General features: G+C 43.9%; 1 protein-coding gene across 1 annotated transcript in view; it reads left to right on the forward strand.

Annotated features, from left to right (window-relative positions):
- LOC110489408 (thrombospondin type-1 domain-containing protein 7A) overlaps window positions 1-20,000 on the forward strand; it is a 168,857-nt gene that overhangs the window by 1,443 nt on the left and 147,414 nt on the right. The window lies entirely within an intron of this gene.

Raw genomic sequence — 20,000 nt, forward strand, 5'->3', positions numbered from 1 at the left:
TACTGCTCCAACCGCTACAAACCGCTGTTGGACACATTTATCACAATCTGACACATGCAGTTGACGAGTTGCATTACCGGTGGGGTGGTGGATGCTGACGCTGTGTGCATAGGTTCCCTTATGAACATGTGTTTGAACTATGAACCTGCTTGTTGCAAACGAGTGAGCTGCACGTTAGAATGATGTTGATGACCAATACATGTTCATACATTTTTATTATGCTACATATGAGCAGTTGTATAATTGCAGAAACATAATTTATTGTCTCTGTGTTATAAGGTACTTTATATATACAAAAGTAAGTGGACACGCCTTCAAATTAGTGGATTCGGCTATTTCAGCCACACTCGTTGCTGACGGGTGTATAAAGTCGAGCACACAGCCAAGTAATCTCCATAGACAAACATTAGCAGTAGAAAGGCCTTACTGAAGAGTGACTTTCAACATGCCACCTTTCCAACAAGTCAGTTCATCAAATGTCTGCCCTGCTAGAGCTGCCCCTGTCAACTGTAAGCGATGTTATTGTGAAATAGAAAAGTCTAGGAGCAACATCAGCTCAGCCGCGAAGTAGTTGGCCACACAAGCTCACGAAATGGGTGCTGAAGCACGTAGCACGTAAAAATGGCCTGTCCTCGGTTGCAACACTCAATATCCAGTTCCAAACTGCCTCTGGAAGCAACGTCAGCACAATAACTGTTTGTCGACAGCTTAATGAAATGGGTTTCCATGGCCGAACAGCCACACACAAAGCTAAGATCACCATGCGCAATGCCAAGTGTCGGCTGGACACTTGGACATTGGACTCTGGAGCAGTGGAAACGCGTTCTCTGGAGTGATGAATCACGTTTCACCATCTGGCAGTCCGACGGACGATTCTGTCCCAATGCATAGTGCCAACTGTACAGTTTGGTGGAGGAGGAATAATGATCTGGGGCTATATTTCATGGTTCCCCTTAGTTCCAGTGAAAATAAATCTTAACACTACAGCATACAATGACATTCTTGACGATTCTGTGCTTCCAACTTTGTGGCAACAGTTTGGGGAAGGCCCTTTCCTATTTCAGCATGACAATGCCCCTGTGCACGAAGCGAGGTCCATACAGAAATTATTTGTTGAGATCGGTGTGTAAGAACTTGACTAGCCTACACAGAGCCCTGACCTCAACCTCATCAAACACCTTTGGGATGAATTGGAATGTCGACTGCAAGCCAGGCCTAATCGCCCAACATCAGTGCCTGACCTCACTAATGCTTTGTGACTGAATGGAAGCAAAGGGGGAAGGGGAGTGATGGGGAAGGGGGAGTAAAGGCGGAGTAAAGGCGATGGGGAGGGGACCGATGGATGTTGGATGGGAAGGGCATAGAAGGGGGAAGGAGAGAAGGGGGAGATAAGAGGGTGATGGGGGAAGGGGATGGATGAATGCTTGTATGCTGACCCTGTGGAACAGGATGGGTCCTTGGGATACGCTGGGAAAGATCAATGTCCTATTAGACTGCTGTCTCACCAGGAGATGTCCCTCTCTCTCTCTGGCTTTCTCTCTCTCTCTCTCTTTCTCTCTCTCTCTCTGGCTTTCTCTCTCTATATCTGGCTTTCTCTCTCTCTCTCTGGCTTTCTCTCTCTCTGGCTTTCTCTCTCTCTGGCTTTCTCTCTCTCTCTCTCTAGCTTTCTCTCTCTCTCTCTCTCTCTGGCTTTCTCTCTCTCTCTCTCTCTCTCTGGCTTTCTCTCTCTCTCTCTCTCTGGCTTTCTCTCTGGCTTTCTCTCTCTCACTCTCTGGCTTTCTCTCTCTCTCTATTTCTCTGGCTTTCTCTCTCTCTCTCTCTCTGGCTTTCTCTCTCTCTCTCTAGCTTTCTCTCTCTCTCTGGCTTTCTCTCTCTCTCTCTCTCTCTGGCTTTCTCTCTCTCTCTCTGGCTTTCTCTCTCTCTGTCTTTCTCTCTCTCTCTCTCTAGCTTTCTCTCTCTCTCTGGCTTTCTCTCTCTCTCTCTCTCTCTCTCTGGCTTTCTCTCTCTCTCTCTGGCTTTCTCTCTCTCTCTCTCTAGCTTTCTCTCTCTCCAGCTTTCTCTCTCTCTCTCTCTCTCTGGCTTTCTCTCGCTCTCTCTCTGGCTTTCTCTCTCTCTCTCTGGCTTTCTCTCTCTCTCTCTCTGGCTTTCTCTCTCTCTCTCTCTGGCTTTCTCTCTCTCTCTCTCTCTCCCTCTGGCTTTCTCTCTCTCTCTCTGGCTTTCTCTCTCTCTCTGGCTTTCGCTCTCTGGCTTTCTCTCTCTCTCTGGCTTTCTCTCTCTGGCTTTCTCTCTCCCTCTCTGGCTTTCTCTCTCTCTCTCTCTTTCTCTCTCTCTCTGGCTTTCTCTCTCTATCTCTGGCTTTCTCTCTCTCTCTCTGGCTTTCTCTCTCTCTGGCTTTCTCTCTCTCTCTCTAGCTTTCTCTCTCTCTCTCTCTGGCTTTCTCTCTCTCTCTCTCTCTCTCTCTCTGGCTTTCTCTCTCTCTCTCTCTCTCTGGCTTTCTCTCTCTCTCTGGCTTTCTCTCTCTATCTCTGGCTTTCTCTCTCTCTCTCTGGCTTTCTCTCTCTCTGGCTTTCTCTCTCTCGCTCTCTAGCTTTCTCTCTCTCTCTCTCTGGCTTTCTCTCTCTCTCTCTCTCTCTCTGGCTTTCTCTCTCTCTCTCTGGCTTTCTCTCTCTCTCTCTGGCTTTCTCTCTCTCTGGCTTTCTCTCTCTCTCTCTAGCTTTCTCTCTCTCTAGCTTTCTCTCTCTCTCTCTCTCTCTCTCTCTGGCTTTCTCTCTCTCTCTCACTGGCTTTCTCTCTCTCTCTCTGGCTTTCTCTCTCTCTCTCTGGCTTTCTCTCTCTCTCTCTCTCTCTCTCTCTCTCTCTCTGGCTTTCTCTCTCTCTCTCTCTGGATTTCTCTCTCTCTCTCTCTCTCTGGCTTTCTCTCTCTGGCTTTCTCTCTCCCTCTCTGGCTTTCTCTCTCTCTCTCTGGCTTTTTTTCTCTCTCTCTCTCTCTCTGTCTTTCTCTCTCTCTCTGGCTTTCTCTCTATCTTCATCCCTTTCCCCTTCACAACTCCCCCCTTTCTCTCCCTGCCATCATCTCCCCTCCCCCTCTCTGTTTTTAATTAATTGTGTCACGATACTGAAATGCACCGCATTTGTTTCATATTGGCCTGTATTATTTCAGTGTACAGTGTGCTACTGTTAGAGAGATCTGCAACTTCCACAGTATCCTAACAGTCTGCATTGTGATGCTAGTTTGTCTTGCTAGTGTGGATGGATGTGGTAGTATTCAGAAATGCGATGGATTTCTACGGGGAGGTTTTTATATTCCTGTATTGTAGCGGTCTACAGTGTGTTATTGTTTTGGAGACCGTGTTGAGAGATCTGCATTGACGTGGCACGTTGATGAGGTCTCGGGGGTCTCTTGGTGACCCGTTCTGCCCCCGACGTACAACACAATTACACTGTTTTGTCCAAGCTCAGCACATCTGTCTGGTGGTGTGTGGGATTGTAGACTATGGATTGGAGGCTCATCTGGACCCAACCTGATTTATAAAGAAAAGGGTTGGGTTGCGAGCAATACATATTCCTCAGTGATTTTTCTCTCAATGACAGTACATAGATGTACAGTATATCTGTGCAGAGATACATGGAGGAGAGATGTTTTGGGGAGAAGAGAGGGGAGGGGAGTGGTGGATTCCTATATTTCCCAGAGGAGGAAGATATCCATGGGGATGATATGTTAAAGGAAGGAGGAGAGAGGGGAGAAGGGAGGTTCTCCTGAGTGCAGTATTCCTGGTGTCCCTGGCATCGCATGGAGAGGGAAGACATCGAGGGAAAAATCTCAATGAATGTGTAAATGCGCTGAGAGATTTTGAGAATGTATTCCACCTAATTAGTGCATCCAAGCTGCAAAAGCAAACCATTTGACACCAATAGCATCTGTTATATTAGTTAGCAGTAAGGTGTGTCTTTCTTTCCTTGTGTTTCCATGTTTGTTTTAGCCATACCTTTGGGGTCTATCACATCCTGTTTTGCACATGCCTGGGGTAAGTCCCAATAATCTCTCCTTCTTCCTGCTCGTTCACTACTCCCAACAAATTCAAAAATCATTTGATTGGTGATGGCATGGGCTAGAGGAATTTTCTATATACCAGTAATTTCCTTTCAAATCCAGGAAGGGAAGTGAACAAGTGCACATTTAAGGAGGAAGAAGAGATAATTGTCATGCACTCCTGGTAGTAATTGACAGGGTAGTTCCATAGCTGTCTGCTCCTCTTTGGGGCTTCAGAAAGACCGTAGTAAATGGAGGCTGTTCTATTGAATCCTACAAAGAGTCTGTCTACAACCGCCCGCCAGCCATCACCACTTCATCCTCAGAGATGGACACTTGGTCGTTCTATTGTCCCTAGCATGGCAGTGCTAAGGCTTCTGTGACAGATGCTGTACTGTCTTCTGTCCACAGAGAAAACACAATGGAATCCCTTTACCTCTCAGTCCTTTGTTCCTGCTCCTCCTCCTCCTCCTCCTCTTCCACCTCCAATGGAACAACTGCCTAGTGCCTACCCCCACCCCCTCACGCGCACACACATGCACAGATGCACAAACACACACGCATGCGCATACACACAGCCCTCTCTCTGAGGCCTGACCTCTGACCTCTGAGCTAGGAGGGGTCTCGTGAGGGCATCGCTAAGAAATGAGGGCCGGGATGTGTGTCAAGTACTTAATTCAAGCATTTCCACTTGGCTGGTAGCCTGTTCCTATGTGTTTGTGTGTATGTTTACATGTCTACAGAAAGCCTACTGGAGAGCACTCGACCTGTCCTTGTGTTCCATTGTGTGAAGCAGCCTACCATTAACAGGAAGCATGCAGCTCTCAAAAGAAAACATAGGCACATTCACAAATGATTAAAGCCGTTTGTTGTTCACAATTACACTCAAACATCAGATTGCATTGTGCTAAAGACTGGAGGAGCATTATGCTATCAGGGTGTAGATGGAAGGGGATGAAATGGGATTGCTTCCCCAATGACACCCTATTCCCTATCTAGTGCACTACTGTTAATGCACTAAATGGTGAATATGGTGTAATTTGGGACACAGCCCCTCACGTCTCCCTAGGATTCATCAAGTGCCAAATTGCTGCTATTATTTTGGCGGGTTTAGCAGAAGAGTCCAGCTGTTCAGCTCTAGCATGGCTGCTCGCCCCAGGTGGAGGATGGACTGAGACACACACATTCGCAGACAATTAGGCATGCACACCGTCCTCTAAGCTCAACAGATTTGGTCTTTGTCTCCCCTTTCCTCTGTCTCAGTTTCTTTCTGTCTCTGTCACTCGCTCTTTCTCTTTCAAAGCTGAGAGTCCTTCTGCTTTCTAAGTGTAGCTGTCTGCTCCTCTGGCATCGTCGTATTCATGCTTTAATTTCTCCTTCTCTCCTGACAACCGAGGAAGAATTCCTAATCAGTAGCTTTGAATATTCACGCTGGTAGACAAAAGGAGAGAGACAGTGTGACAGTGAGATTCAACTTACACACACCTCCAGTCTAGCACTTTCTTTCTAAGACACACACACACATAGGCCTACAGAGAGAGAGAGATTCAAAGACACACTTGCACCCATACACGCACCAACCTAACTCACACACTGCCATCCCATCCTGTGTAGTACCGTGCATGCTCTAACGACACGCCTCATTACTCTGTGTGTGTGTGTGTGTGTGTGTGTGTGTGTGTGCACTAGTAGTGGGTGGTTGTTGTGTGTTTGGAGCTGTCACCACTACACCTACAGGCCCTGGACATGGGGAGGCTAAGTAATTACATGGACTTGGTTCGATCCTGCTGTTACTGCTGGCTGTGGCCACTGTGTGTGTTTGTGTGTGCTTGTTTGTGTGTGTGTGTGTGTGTGTGTGTGTGTGACAGGGGGCCGGGTCAGGGCCAGTTTAACACGACAAGCCCATCAGTCGCCCATAGCACGGTACCTGTCAGCTTGCAATGGCAGCTGGGTAATTACAAGCTGTAGCAATTATAGAGGTGAGGTCATGGGGATGAAGACGTGCAAATGAAAACGTTGAAGGAAAAGAGAAATGCCTGCAGACTGTTGTATGCACTGTAATAACATATGGCGATGAACAACATGAGCATACAACTGTGCAGTTCATATATTTCCCTTGTGACATATTTAGTACCTTACACTGTGTACGCTTCTTCTGAACAATCCAACAAGCACGCAAATACATTGACTGTTAATGGACTCCTTCCAAATAGGTCTGTGTGTCTGTGTTTTGGACAGGACAGCCGTGACTGTTATCCTACTGTAAATTTGTGGTCCACTGTAACACTGCTAACCAGCTTACCATGCTTAATAAGGTAGGAACCATTCATTCCCTAAAGGTCCCTGGAACAAATCGGTTCCGTCCTGGCCACTCACATTCCCTCCAGAGGCTGGTTAGCTGAGCTAAAACGTGCTGCTTGACTCTGCTAATCACTAAGCTTAGCTAAGGAAACTGCTTTAAACCAACACCTGCGCAATCTGCCTCCGCTCACTATGTTCTCCTTTCAGCGGCTAGCTAGCTAGGCAGCGCTCCTCACTCTGTGCTCTAAAGGTTAGCTGTAAGTAGCTAGCTAGCAGTCCTCTTTCTGTGTTCTAATCTCACAGGCTATCTAGCTAGCTTTGAGAGGATACCTCCTGCCTGTTCTAATTAGAGACTTGGTAGCTAGCTAGCCCTCCTTTCTTTGTACTGTACTCTGAGGCTAGCTAGCTAACCCTGCTTTGACATATGATCATAGAGCTGAGCCCTGTAGTTCTGTGCACAAACCCACAGCACTGTATGTTTTCCCAGAGCTACACACACACACCAGGCTGAGAGGAAAGGATATGATGTCTGTAATGAATTAATCATCATAAGAGGGTGTATATGGAGGAAGGAAAGGTCTGCTACAGTAGGTGGAGAGGAGGCTGCATAAGTGACCGCAATAGCTCTGTGGTACTAGCATTAGCACAAACACATACACCCGGTCACACACACACACACACACACACACACACACACACACACACACACACACACACACACACACACACACACACACACACACACACACACACACACACCCCTCTCCCCACCCTCTGTCCAGCTGCCTGCCTCCACTGATGGGAGCATAGAGCACCAACTAAACAAATAAGGGTATGAAAGTATGATCAAGACAGCGAGAGGGAAGAGCCACAAAGCGAGAGGGAAGAGCCACACACACACACATAGTATGCATTCTTGGCCAGAGGAGCGTGTGTTGTGTGATATATATACTGAACAAAAATATAAATGCAACTTGCAACAATTTCTAGGATTTTACTGGGTTACAGATCAAATAAGGAAATCTGTTAATTGAAATGAATTCATTAGGCCCTAATCTATGGATTTCACATGACTGGGAATACAGTTATGCATCTACTGGTCACAAATACCTTAAAGGTAGGGGTGTGGATCAGAAAACCAGTTAGTATCTGGTGTGACCACCATTTGTCTCACGCAGCGCAACACATCTCCTTCACATTGTGGCCTGTGGAATGTTGTCCCACTCTTTTTCAATGGCTGTGCGAAGTTGCTGGATATTGGCGGGAACTGAACGCTGTCGTACACGTCGATCCAGAGCATCCCAAACGTGCTCAATGGTTGACATGGCTAGTTGTTAAGGTTTTCTTCCGTCGAAGGAGAGGAGGACCAAAATGCAGCGTGGTTATTTTGATTCATCTTTAATAAAAGATAAACACGAACAATACAAAACAATAAACGTAACGTGAAAACCTGAACAGCCTTATCTGGTGCAAACAAACACTGAGACAGGAACAATCACCCACGAAACACTCAAAGAATATGGCTGCCTAAATATGGTTCCCAATCAGAGACCACGATAAACAACTGCCTCTGATTGAGAACCACTCCAGGCAGCCATAGACTATTCTAGACAACTATACTACACCACAATCCCATGACCTACAAAAACTCCAAGACAAAACACACCACATAAATAACCCATGTCACACCCTGGCCTGACCAAAATAATAAAGAAAACACAAAATACTAAGACCAGGGCGTGACACTAGTGAGTATGCAGGCCATGGAAGAACTGGGACATTTTCAGCTTCCAGGAATTCTGTACAGATCCTTGCGAAATGGGGCCGTGCATTATCATGCTGAAACATGAGGTGATGACGGTGGATGAATGGCACGACAATGGGCCTCAGGATCTCGTCATGGTATCTCTGTGCATTCAAATTGTTATCGAACTCTGTTCACAACGTTGACATCAGCAAACCACTTGCCCACACGACGCCACGTCTTCCATCTGCCCGGTACAGTTGAAACCGGGATTCATCTGTGAAGAGCACACTTCTCCAGTGTGCCAGTGGCCTTGAGCATTTACCCACTGAAGTCACTGACAACTTCGAACTGCAGTCAGGTCAACACCCTAATGAGGACGACGAGTACGCAGATGAGATTCCCTTAGTTAATGACAATTTGTGCAGAAATGATTTGGTTGTGCAAACCCACAGTTCCATCAGCTGTCCGGTTGGCTGGTCTCAGACAATCCCATAGGTGAAGAAGCCGGAAGTGGAGGGCCTGGGCTGGCGTGGTTACACGTGGTCTGCGGTTGTGAGGCCGGCTGGACGTACTGCCAAATTCTCTAAAACGACATTGGAGGAAGCTTATGGTAGAGAAATTAACATTAAATTATCCGTCAACAACTCTGGTGGACATTCCTGCAGCCAATTCTGACAGCCAATTGCACACTCCTTCAAAACTTGAGACATCTGTGGCATTGTGTTGTGTGACAAATCTGTGCATTTTAAAGTGGCCTTGTATTGTCCCCAGCACAAGCTGGACAATGATCATGTGTAATGATCATGCTTTTTAATCAGCTTCTTGATTTGCCACGCTTATCAGGTGGATGGAGAAATGCTCACTAACAGGGGATATAAACACATTTGTGAACAAAATTTGAGAGAAATAAGCTTTTTGTGAGAATGGAACATTTCTGGTATCTTTTACTTCAGCTCTTAAACATGGGACCAACACTTTACATGTTACATTTATATTTTTGTTCAGTGTACATGGAGTACAGGGGTGCATAGAAGATAAGCTGACAGGCAATAGGCTCACCTCTGGCAGTCAAGTCAATGCAGCAGGATGAGCGAGAGAGAGACAGAGTGTGATGGAGAGAGAGAGAGATACATTGAGAAAGAGGGAGAGAGAGAGGGATATATTGAGAAATAGAGAGAGAGAGAGAGAGAGAAAGAGAGAGAGGGGGGGATAGATTTAGAAAAATGAGAGAGGGATAGATTGAGAGAGAGAGAGAGATGAATAGTTAAAGAGGTAGATGGGTTTAAGCCAGAGTAAATAGGCCAGGTTTACATAAGGCATAAGGACTGGAGGTAAACAATCTGTCCTGTCTTTATATCATCATCGACACTGGCCTCCTCTGTGCCAGCTAACATCCTACAAACCCCTTAACACCTACAAAACCCCTTAAACGCCCTTTAAACACATTAACAGCTGCTTATTACTACATTATTCATGATAGTGAAACAAAGGGAGCTCATTCCTCTCAGGAAATAAAGCCCAGTCGCCGATAGCAAGACACCTCCAGCTTTACAAGGCCCTAAGGAAGTCCACCAAGTCACAACATGACTGGTAGTGGAAGTGGTGGGGAATTTGGAACAGGGTCAAAGAGACACACTTTCCCATTACTAAATTATGCAACCAAAGCCTCAGAGATCTGAGTTGAAGAACGAGGAAAGTTCTTTCCCCTGTAACTTTTCCCGAGGTCGTTGCTGTAAATGAGAATGTGTTCTCAGTCAACTTACCTGGTAAAATAAGAGTCAAATTTATATTTTTATACATTACCTGTTTTATGAATGAGAGGGTAAACCGAGGTCCTCAGTGTAGTAGTAAAATGTAAGATGTGTGCATGCGTTCACACACACACAAACACACACATGCACACACGCACACACACACACACACAAACACACACGCACAAACACACACATGCACACACGCACACACACACAAACACACACACACACACACACACACTTCCTATCTGTCTCTGTAAATCTCCCCATCCAATCAAGTAAGATGACATTAGCTAATTGAGATCTTGATCCCATCTCCGGTTAGATGTACAATACCAGTCACAAGTTTGGACACAACTACTCATTCAACCGCTTTACTTAAATTTTTTACTATTTTGTACATTGTAGAATAATAGTGAAGACATTAAATAACTCATGTAGTAACCAAAAAAGTGTTGTTGAACAAATCAAAACATATTTTATATTTTAGATTGGTATTGTTATTCTCTCAACCAGCTTCACCTGGAATGCTTTTCTATCAGTATTGAAGGAGTTCCCACATATGCTGAGCACTGGCTACTTTTCCTTGTTGGCTGCTTTTCCTTCACTCTGCGGTCCAACTCATCCCAAACCATCTTAATTGGGTTGAGGTTGGGTGATTGTGGAGGCCAGGTCATCTGATGCAGCACTCCATTACTCTCCTTCTTGGTCAAATAGCCCCTTCACAGCCTGGAGGTGGGTTGGGTCATTGGCCGGTTGAAAAACAAATTATGGTCCCACTAAGCGCGAACCAGATGGGATGGCGTATCGCTGCACAATGCTGTGGTAGCCATGCTGGTTAAGTGTGCCTTGAATTTTAAATAAATCAGACAGTGCCACCAGCAAAGCACCACACCATCACACCTCCTCCTCCATGCTTCACGGTGGGAACCACATATGCAGCGATCATCCGTTCAGCTATTCTGTGTTTCACAAAGACACGGCGGTTGGAACCAAAAATCTCAAATTTGGACACATCAGACCAAAGGACAGATTTCCACCAGTCTAATGTCCACTGCTCGTGTTTCTTGGTCCAAGCAAGTATCTTCTTCTTATTGGTGCAATTTAACCATGAAGGCCTGATTCATACAGTCTCCTCTGAACAGTTGATGTTGAGATGTGTCTGTTACTTGAACTCTGTGAAGCATTTATTTGGTCTGCAATCTCTGAGGCTGGTAACTCCAATGAACTTAATCTCTGCAGCAGAGGTAAATCTGGGTCTTCCTTTCCTGTGGTGTTCATCATGAGATTTCATCATAGCGCTTGATGGTTTTTGCAACTGCACTTGAAGAAACTTTAAAAGTTATTGAAATGTTCCGCATTGGCTGACCTTCATGTCTTAAAGTAATGATGGATTGTCGTTTAACTTTGCTTATTTGAGCTGTTCTTGCCATAATATGGACTTGGTCTTTTACCAAATAAGGCTATCTTCTGTATACCACCCTTACCTTGTCACAACACAACAGATTGGCTCAAACACATTAAGATGGAAAGAAATTCCACAAATTAACTTTTAACAAGGCAGACCTGTTAATTGAAATGCATTCCAGGTGACTACTTCATGAAGTTGGTTTAGAGAATGCCAAGAGTGTGCAAAGCTTTCATCAAGGCAAAGGGTGGCTATTTGTCACGTTCTGACCTTAGTTCCTTTATTTTGTCTTTGTGTTAGTTTGGTCAGGGCGTGAGTTGGGGTGTGTAGTCTATGTTCTTTGTTCTATGTTGTATTTCTGTGTTTGGCCTGGTATGGTTCTCAATCAGAGGCAGCTGTCGATCGTTGTCTCTGATTGAGAATCATACTTACAGTAGGTAGCCTGTTTTCCCCAGTTTGGTTGTGGGTGATTATTTTCTGTTTAGTGTTTCTTCATCACCTTACAGGACTGTTCGTTTGTCGTTTTTGTTGTTTTGTTCGGTGTTCAGTTGTCTTATTAAAATAATGGACGCTTACCACGCTGGGCATTGGTCCTTCTCTCTTTCTCCGGATGACAACCGATACACTATTGGAAGAATCTCAGATATGAAATAAATATTGATTTGTTTAACACTTATTTGGTTACTAATTGATTCCATATGTGTTATTTCATAGTTTTGATGTCTTCACTATTATTAGACAATGTAGAAAATAGTAAAAATAAAGAAAACCCCTGGAATGAGAAGGTGTGTCCAAACTGTTGACTGTGTTTCATCCAGTCTACTGACACAGCAGACGGTTCTATTGATGTGGACGGCTCTTTATACAGTCACATAAATTGTTTCACTTTTAACCCTTAGTTAAACAAACTTAGCTATAAAAGAACAAAGAACATGTCAAAGCCGATCACTGATGTCTAAATGTTGTCTATCCCATTACAAGCTTTCTGTTGTCTATCCCATCAGTTTGCTGTTTTGCAGCAGGTGTGGATGGGGTCAGCAGGGTAGTAGAGCTTACTTAAGCCATGACAACTGGTGCCACATGGAGTTGGCAGGAGACCAGCAGACCCATCCAGATCAGTGTCAAAGAGTTCCCAGGGATTGTGTGTGTGTGTGTGTGTGTGTGTGTGTGTGTGTTTGCACAGTAGTGTGTTTGTGGCCAGTCTTTTTCCGTGACCTCGATTCTCTAAGTTTGGCAGTAGGATTGGCGACGTCTCTTCTCATCCACCAATTTATTTCCTTATACAGAGTTTTGTTCCCAAAGTGTGTTCTAGATTGGTTTTCTGGGATCCTGGGAACATCCCTACCTTGAACCCTAACCTTAAGCCCTACCCCAAACCAAACCTAACCATAACCCTTACCTAACCCTTTCCTTAACCCATACCTTAACCATTTAATATTTTAACTTCAATGGTTATGTCAGAGTGGGGATGTCCCACAGATCCAGTCTAGCAAGGACCGTTCCAGATTATGGGGTTGGACAGATCTACATCCTTTGACCTTTGGCCTTCTTCCTGCTTTAAAACACTGACACAGGAGCGTGTTCAGGGAGGTGAAATGTACAGAATGTCACAGATAGTAATGTACTGTATAGGGCTAACACGATTACTTATTGTCTGTGATGGGATATATTTATCTCTGATTACCCTGTAATGTTACACCTTCCTGAATAAGCTCCAGCTCTTCACTAAGGCCACCTATTAGCACCAAGCCAACATCTGCGGTAGGCTAGAATATCCCACATCACTAGACACATACATAGGACACATAATGCATCATTAATATGCTTTATGCCACTTAGCAGCCACTTCTATCCATACATTGGAATGTGTAGGCTATATGATCTCTGTGGGATCTGTGTTGCTATGCAGAGAGAGGAACAGCGTGAAGTGTTTGCTGATTTGATTATGGAGGCAGAGAGGAAGAAACCAGAACAGTTGGTCAGATCCCCTCTAGAGGTGGAAGGAAATGCAGGCAGAGAGGAAGAAACCAGACCAGTCGGTCAGATCTCCTCTAGAGGTGGAAGGAAATGCAGGCAGAGAGGAAGAAACCAGAACAGTCGGTCAGATCCCCTCTAGAGGTGGAAGGAAATGCAGACAGAGAGGACATTGATTTCTTATTTTACGTGTATCCAATGTGGGAAACTTCACACCTCTCTGTCGATGTGTGGGAGCTACACACTCGCACATGCACACAACCTTATCACAGGCACTGCACATTCCCAGTCGGTTCAATCTAGCTTTCATTAGCACACACCCATATCCTAGAGCTCAGGCAGAAGTGCACTCTTCCTATCTTTTTCTTCCACATAGTATCCATGTCTATTGATTTTCAGACAAATGTTCTTGGAATAGTATTCTTGGCTTAGACATGGCTCAATGTTCCACTGCTACACTGCTACAGAGTATTTCTTCAATAGAAGAACTATAATCTAGAATTAAAGTTCTCTCTCCACCCTCTTCTTCCTTGTCACCCAGCCCCCCTACAGGTGTTTCCATTAGCCAGACGATATGAAAAAGATCCTTCACACTGAATGAAGGGAGATTTAAACTAAAACACAAACTTTGGGGAGGAAGGAGGGATTCCATCCATGTCATTTTTCATGGATTTTCACAAGTTACAGGAGCAGGCCGATTCACACAAATGCACTATGGATTTATTTTCCCTCTTTGACAAAGGCACTATGAATTTATTTTCCCTCTTTGACAAAGGCATGCTCAGGAAAGTGATATCACAACTTTTTTACCTGTCTTCTCGATCCTATTCCCACCACCTTCTTCAAAACAGTTTTTAATTGCATATCTTAATAAGTGCAGGCTATTGTTAATCACGCTCTGTTCACAGGCACTCCCCACTGCACTAAAAACTGTTATGGTGAAACCCCTTCTGAAGAAAAGCAATCTAGATTCTTCAACTCTTAGCAGTTTTCGGCCAATCTCCAACCTTCCGTTCTGAAGCAGAATTCTGGAGAAATTGGTGTTCAAACAGCTAAAATATTACTTAAATGCCAACAGTATTTTAGAAAAATTCCAATCTGGTTTTCATGCTCACCACAGCACAGGGACAGCCTTAGTTAAAGTGATATATGAGCTTAGAGCCAACACAGATGCTAAACAGCTCTCTGTCCTTGTACTCTTAGATTTAAGAGCTGCGTTCGACACTGTAGACCATGATGTCCTTTTGGACAGACTGAAAAGGTGGGTCGGCCTCTCTGGTCCAGGTCTAAATGGGTTTAGGACCTATTAAAATGGTTAAGAGTTTTTTGTCACCCTTGATGAACATACAGTAACTCAGAATAAATACACATCACATGTGGCGTTCCACAAGGTTTGATTTTGGGTCTACTGTTCAGTTTATATATGTTACCCATTGGCAGCGTTATCAGAAAGCACAGCAGGGATTTTCATTGCTACGCAGACGATACATAACTTTACATTTCTGTGTCACCAGAGGATTTTAGCTCCACAGATAAATTATTAGACTGTATTAGTGATTTAAATACTATGATGGCACACAACTTCCTCCAGCTAAATCAAGACAAGACCAAGGAACTTATTGTTGGAGCCAAAGCACAGAGAGAGAGAATCTAGCCGCACATTTTAATTCACAGGCAATAAAGATAAAACACCAGGTAACAACGTAGGTGTTATTTTAGATTCTGAACTACGTTTCAAATCACATTTTAGGAATGTGACCAAAATAGCTTTTTACCACCTGAGGAACATTGCCAAGGTGCGGCTGTTTTCTCTCTCAAGCTGATACAGAGAGACTCATACATATTACAAACAGGCTTGACTACAGTAATGGTCTCCTGTCTGCTCAACCCAAGAAAGCCATTAGTCAACTGCAAAACATACAGAATGCTACGGCACGGGTACTGGCCAAGAACAGACGGAGAGCACACATTACACCGGTTTTAATGTCTCTGTACTGTAAAACATACAGAATGCTACAGCACGGGTACTGGCCAAGAACAGACGAAGAGCACACATTACACCGGTTTTAATGTCTTTGCAATGGCTGCCTGTGAGTTTTAGAATATATTTTAAGATTCTTCTATTGGTTTTTAAATCAATGCACGGTTGTGCATCCCAATACATGTCAGGCCTACTTTTAAGTTATGTACCCAGTAGAACCTGAGGGGGGCTGAATCTGTGGACATATTTAAAAGATCTTAAAACACATCTCTTTAGATTTGCTTTTCCGTCGGGTGCTTTTAGTTGTTCTGTTTGCCATTCTTTTGTTTGCTGTGTAGTAAATATTTCAGCTATTATTTTGTTTTTATTCGTTATTTCCTGTAAAGCACATTGTGTTGAATCCCATGTCTGATATGTTCTGTATAAATAAAGCTTGATTTGAGGATTTGATTTGATTCATCATAGTTATGGTAGCCACTGAACCGTGGTCCCCGAAGGAACACTCCCCATATCATCCTCCTCTACCCACAATGCACCATTACCCACAACCCACCACACACCACCTCCTGGCTAATCAGCTCCAGAATGTAGGGAACACTACAGTGTCTGATGGTCCCTGGGGATGGTAAAAAGAAAGACAGCGAGAGAGAAAGAGAGGAGGGTGGGTGGGTGGGAGGGATTGTGGGAAATACTAGACAGCTATTTATCACCTACAGTCAATATAATAACTTCCTCTTCACCTTCCTCCTATAGTGTAGGTACCATACTGCATGGTATCCAGGTTACTGTATTATACTGCATATTGTTTGTTTAGTTCCGCAGAGCTGGCTTCTTGCAGAGTAGGTGGACCTAGATAAGTGAACACCATGTATTACAGTCATGCATTGTGGTGGTGTTAGGCAACATGAATGGTTATGTATCATGTTTGATAATCCCCCCCAACTCTGGGCTGCTGGCCTGGAAGGGACACAACCAAGGCCTGCTTACCCAGCATAAAGCAACGTTTGTTGTTGTTGTCTCAAAATCTCACGTGATCAGTCAGACACACATTCAATGCACAGAAATGCATACAAATGCCATACACTCAGATTCTCACATACACTCACACACACATGCACATTCAGTGAGGGAGTGATAGAGAGAAATAGATTGGGGGAGGGAGGGAGGGAGGGAGGGAGGGAGGGAGGGAGGGGGGGAGAGGGCGCGTTTGTATAATACATCTATGTGGCATGGCTTATCTCCCGCTAAGACGGGGTCATTACTGATCTAGGGATGCTGCAGCGGCCTGGATGGATTATAGATTACAGTTGATTCATAAACTTTATTTAAAAATATCATAAAAGGATTAGGAGGTGTACACTATATGCACCTATATTAATTTATACACATAGCATTCCACTATATGTTTTTTTGTATATACGTAGCTTTGATGATATGGATAGTGTTCGAATTGAAGAGGCCTATTGATAAAAAATAAAACCATAACAAAACAGATATCCATTGGAAACTGAATGGTTTAAATGATCCAGGGGGCAGTGCAGCTGACTCTCTGCTCTTCCCAGGCCTCCATCATCTCCTGGTCCTTTCTGTTTCCTCCTGTAGTCTTGGTTGGATCAGTCCAGAATAGGAGTTGAAGGCCAGTGGTCGCCCTGGTTCCAACATGTCACAATCATTAAGAGTGGAGTCAGTGGACACTGCATCTCATTCTCTCACTTCCATCCCCCAGTAGAGTTTTTCTAATACCAGCGCCTGGCATTAGGGAGTGGCCTAATATAACATGGCACCAACACCATTGCCCTATTCCTCCTCATCATCTGCTCCCATTGACCTCCTTTCCAGTCGACTTCCCCACTGGCAACTAATTCCCTCTGCTGATGTTGCCTACGTGTCTCCATGTTATTGTGGGATGCTCTTCATACACTAAAGGGAAAGTTACTTCAGTCAAAAACCTAAGGCAGATTCCATTCTGTCTTTGGTGTATCTGAGGTCTGAGAAGGCTGTGTGTGTGTGTGTGTGTGTGTGTGTGTGTGTGTGTGTGTGTGTGTGTGTGTGTGTGTGTGTGTGTGTGTGTGTCCTGGTCCTGTAGGGAGCATGCCTTGCTGACAATTCCGAGTGAGTGTGATGTGCACCAGTGACTAGAGTAATAAAACTGTCTCCATGATTGTCATGCACAGGGAGGTCAACATGGCAACTCAGTCCTGCTCTATTATGGGATACTAATTCAGTCTTACCATTGGTCCGTTGCAGGAACGACGGCAATACATTGGTGTTATAGCTCTGTGTGTTTGTGTGTGTGTGTCAGTATTATGCCACTGGCCAGTCCATACAGCCGGTGTGTTAAATTAAATGTCACTGGGCCTGAAGTACACTTGCTTTCCAATAGCTGTAATTTGTGTTGCCACTTGATGGGTCTAATGGTGGCTGAACATGACAGCTGGAATTGGTAACCGTTAGTCTGTCTCTCTGTGTGATCATGTGGGCGTCAAACCAAAGGGCAATGGATGACCGCTTCGTTGGTTCTTATTGTGTTATGATGAGATGCCATTGCTCTTTTATACAGTACTTCCTGCAAGGCTTGACAACTAAATTATATGTCAAGATCAAAGATCTGTTTGGTGCAATATTGTTCTGATTTTTCTGTTCATTTTTTTCTCTTGTCAAAAGACCTTCTTGCACAAGATTATTGTGAAAACACGTGTGTCTTGTCCAAAATGTTGTTTGCTCATTGCAGGTCATCCATAACCTCTCTCAGCACACGTTCATCCCCAGACAGGCAGCTCTCCCAGCAGTGCAACACAATGCAGATCACAGCCTCTCTCTCTCTCATCATATGTACATCTCTCTCTTTTTCTCCCTCTCTCTCTTTCTCTCTCTCTCATTCAAAAATTCATCTCACTCTCTCATCATATGTTCATCTCTCTCTCTCTCTCTCTCTCTCTCTCTCTCTCTCTCTCATTCAAAAATTCATCTCACTCTCTCATCATATGTTCATCTCTCTCTCTCTCTCTCTCTCTCTCTCAACATATGTTCATCTCTTTATCTCTACCTCTCTCTCTCATCATATGTTCATATCTATCTCTCTATCTCTCATCATATGTTCATATCTCTATCTCTCTCTCTCTCTCTCATCATATGTTCATATCTCTATCTCTCTCTCATCATATGTTCATATCTCTATCTCTCCCTCTCTTTCATCATATGTTCATATCTCTATCTCTCTCTCTCTCATCATATGTTCATATCTCTATCTCTCTATCTCATCATATGTTCATATCTCTATCTCTCTCTCTCTCATCATATGTTCATATCTCTATCTCTCTCTCTCAACATATGTTCATCTCTCTATCTCTCTCTCATCATATGTTCATATCTCTATCTCTCTATCTCATCATATGTTCATATCTATCTCTCTCTCTCTCTCATCATATGTTCATATCTCTATCTCTCTCTATCTCTCATTATTTGTTCATATCTCTCTCTCTCATCATATGTTCATATCTCTATCTCTCTCTCATCATATGTTCATATCTCTATCTCTCTCTCCCAATTCAATTCAATTCGCTTTATTTGCGTGACGTAACAATGTACGTGTTGCCAAAGCTTATTTTGGATATTTACAATATAAAAATAAATACAAATGAGAATCAAGATTGTCAACGGGACAACAGTAACAACAATAACCAAGGGTTAAAATAACCATACATTCAACAATAACAATAAGCATACAGTAGAGGACATGTGCAGGTTGATTGGTCTGTCAGACACTGTCCCTCAACTTATGGCAGGCAGCAATGTAGTGCGCTGCCAACCCACAGCTCTCTGCGTCCTGCCCCAACAGGACGGGTAGCCTACTCTCATCAGAGAGGTCTTTTAAACCTTGAATAAGGGTTTCAAATTTGGGAAAATGACACTCTCTAATTGTTTTATATTTTTGACATTTTGTCAGGAAATGCAGCTCCGTCTCAGGTTCTGCTGTTGTGCAGTGATTGCACAGCCTTTCCTCTACAGGGAGCCAGGTTTTCCTGTGTCTACCCTTCTCAAGGCTGTGCTCACTGAGCCTGTACTTTGTCAAGGTTTTTCTGAGGTTTTGATCAGAAACCATGGTCAAATAGTTAGCCACGGTGTACTGTCGATTTAGGGCCAGATAGAACTGCATTTTGCTTTGTGTTTGTGTTTGTGTTTCCCAATAAACAATATAGTTTTGTTTTGACTGTGTTGTAATTTGGTTTATCCTGATTGATTGAACAAGAACAAGTATGTGAACTCAGCCCCAGGACCAGCTGGATGAGGGGACTCTTTTCTTTGCTCAGCTCTTGGCATTGCAGGGCTTGGTAATGATATGAGAGGGGGTCACTGTATTTGAGATGTTTCCAAAACTTAATAGCTCTTTTTTGAGTTTGTATTATTAGTGGATATTGGCCTAATTCTGCCCTGCATGCATTGTTTGTAGTTTTCCTCTGGACATGTAGGAGAATCTTACAGAACTCTGCATGCAGGGTTTCAATGGGATGTTTGTCCCATTTGATGAAATCTTCTTTTGCAAGTGGACCCCACACCTCGCTGCCATAAAGTGCAATTGGTTCAATGACATATTCAATTGCTTTTTAATGGCGTAGAATGCCCTGCGTGCTTTCTCTCTCAGCTCATTCACTGCCTCATTAGGGTGTCCAGTTGAGCTTATTTTTAAATCTAAGTAATTGGAGTGTGTACAGTACTCTATATATTTCATACCAATTGAGAACTTTGGTCTAGTTCCCTGAGATCTGGATCTTCTCTGGAAAATCCTTATTTTAGTCTTTTTGGGG

The sequence above is a fragment of the Oncorhynchus mykiss genome, chromosome 30 (genome assembly GCF_057628025.1).
Source record: "Oncorhynchus mykiss isolate SJ-2025 chromosome 30, ASM5762802v1, whole genome shotgun sequence".
Lineage (NCBI taxonomy): Eukaryota > Metazoa > Chordata > Actinopteri > Salmoniformes > Salmonidae > Oncorhynchus > Oncorhynchus mykiss.